Source organism: Anneissia japonica, unplaced genomic scaffold, assembly GCF_011630105.1.
Source record: "Anneissia japonica isolate Jap-2015-1 unplaced genomic scaffold, ASM1163010v1 scaffold670_len1213532_cov191, whole genome shotgun sequence".
In the NCBI taxonomy this organism is placed as follows: Eukaryota; Metazoa; Echinodermata; class Crinoidea; order Comatulida; family Comatulidae; genus Anneissia; species Anneissia japonica.
In genome coordinates, this window is record NW_022693499.1 from 416,674 (window position 1) to 419,471 (window position 2,798).

The following is a 2,798-nucleotide window of genomic DNA, read 5'->3' on the forward strand; positions in this document are numbered from 1 at the left end:
AGTAAAACTCGAGCGTCACGACATTGCGAAGTGTCTGATCTTGTTCCTCGTATCGTACTCACTCGAGTCCATCCGAGATGGCCCGAGTGAAGTTTCATGCAAATGTTTCGTACGGAAAAAAAAATCGCGCCCAGACAACACCACAGTTCTGTTGTTTAAAATAGGCATAAAGGGGAATTCCCAAGTTATATCTTTGTCGTATAGGTAATCTTACAATATTTTCATGTTCTTTAGTTAAATAAAAGATATAAAGTGATGAATTATTACACTAGACACACGGTTTTATTTGAACACTTTATTATGACATGGTAAAGTGATGAATAAAAACACTAAACACATGGTTTTATTCGTAGGCCTACAGGCTTGCTTTAGCCTAGCTAGGTAACATCGTTCGTTCACACACACATGTATTGAGTCTTACGTACGTATTAGGTCAAAGGTTACCACAAATTTAACCCAACCTCTATTTTACGAATCCCCCGGTTTACGTACGCCCTCCGGTCCCGTGCCGTACGTAAATTCGAGGTTCTACTGTACACCAGTTTTTAGCATTTTATTACTAAAAACAACGTTCTTTCCCAGCGATTCATGACGGTAGCGACTCACGATGTTTGTTTATAAATAATTAATTGCCAGGTTGTCATCCAATTTTAAGCACAGCTCTGTTCGTTGCCAGGTTTTTAAATTTTTTTTTAAAATTTTGTTAAAGCGATGTCTTTTCATAAATTATTTGTATTTTAATCTGAATTGTTTATATCCTTGTTCTGGTACAGTGCAATATTAATAATGAAATATTACATTTAGGGACAACAGCTATTACTTCGTCGGGGAAATCTGGCCCCTCGTCGGGGCATCGGCCCCCTCGTCGTTGACCTTTATTACATTTAGGCCCAAAACTTATTACACTTAGAACCTTTATTACATTTAGACCCTAAAATTATTACACATAGGAACTGTATAACATTTAGACCCAACAATTATTACAATCAATCAATCATTTGTCTATCATGGTCATTATTACACTGCCTTTTAGGACATTGCATTTAGAACCTTTATACATTTAGACCCAAAAATTCTTAGAACCTTTATTATATTTAGACACAAAAATGATTACACATAGGACATTTATTACATTTAGACCCAAGAATTATTACACTTAGACCCTTTATTACATTTAGACCCAAAACTTATTACACATAAGACCTTTATTACATTTCGGCACAAAAATCATTACACTTCAACTTAGAACCTTTATTACATTTAGACCCTAAAATGCATAGGACCTGTATTATATTTAGACCCAAAAAAATAATTACAATCAATCATTTGTCAATCATGGCCATTATTACACTTAGGACATTGCACTTAGGACCTACATATATTTATTTATTTATTTATACATTCTTTCATAATGTATGCATGTTCTGCTGCCTTCCTTTTCTCTTTTTTCACGAGCCATCGAAATTTTCATACTGTTAATTTTAGTGGAGTCTTGCGCTCCACAATAAGTTCTGAATATCTGAAGCTTCATTTTGATTTACTAATTCTGGCAACACCAGATCATAAAGTTTGAATTCTGGCAACAGAATTAGGCTCAATCGCCAATTCGCCTTAGGAGATGACGGATAGAGCCATATTAGGCGTTAAAAGCCTTGGTTTTTAGTAATAAAATGCTAAAAACCGATGTTATTAAGCAGAATCTGAAAGAAGAAACATCGTTAAGATATTGTTAGAGCACACAGTAGGTAAAAAGACAAGTTTTGAAGATAGAAGTGTTACAGTCTGAGTACTAAAGCTCATTAGCGCCACTATGGCTTGCAAGTACCGTATACATTCATATAATTAAGATAATGACACTGAAGTTGATGGAAAATGCTGGTGATTGATGCGGAAATCTTATCCATCTCCATGGCTTCACATCGAGATTTCAGCATAAAATCTCATCGATTCTTCCTGTTCTTGCAAATCGGGGTAAGGTCACAGGAAGGTTTCGACTTCAAAAATTAGGAAAGTACATTTATATCAATTATTTTAGGCAATACCTGGTTCAACATGGATTTCAGGCCGCCTTCTCGTTCCTGAAGTCCACATTCTGGCCTCTCCCTCACAGGTTCGAGTACTACAAAGCCTAGGGAGGCGTAGCCAAGGAGGCCTACATACATACAGTTTAGTGAGTGATACCGTCACCGGCCTAGTCAGGAGGCTATCTATATCTGTCAATGATATTTTGGCTAATTTTTATATCATTTAGGCCATATGGAAATTAAAATAATCGCTATATCAAATTCAATGTTTCTCACTGTACATTTAAGAAATTATTAGTCATACCAGTCATACTATATACAGTAAATCAATGTGTTTTTCTTCTTTTTTTTTTTGTAAACTGCGTACGCTGCATTAAAAGTAGGCATTTTTCGTTTTGACTACGCGGCCAGTCTACTACGAACTAATAGAGCGTAACAGACATCTACGCATGCTCACAAACCTTACAGGCTAAATCGGCGTTGTGACAGCTTCCGCGACAACCCTAATTTCTGAATTTGGCGTAGTGGCGACTACCCTAATATTGACCAATCAGATCACCGGATTTTTTGGCAAACTGCTGGTAACTTTTTTGTTGGGGTTGCAATTTTCATCGCATCCGCGATCGAGCATTGTTCGTTTAATAATGAATTAATTATTAAAACAAGTGAGTAATTAAATGTTTTATGAAGGCCTATTTATACACATGCAATAAATGAGGAATGAAGTCACAACATAAAATTAGGTGAATCAGGGGATCTAGTGAAAAAAAGGCC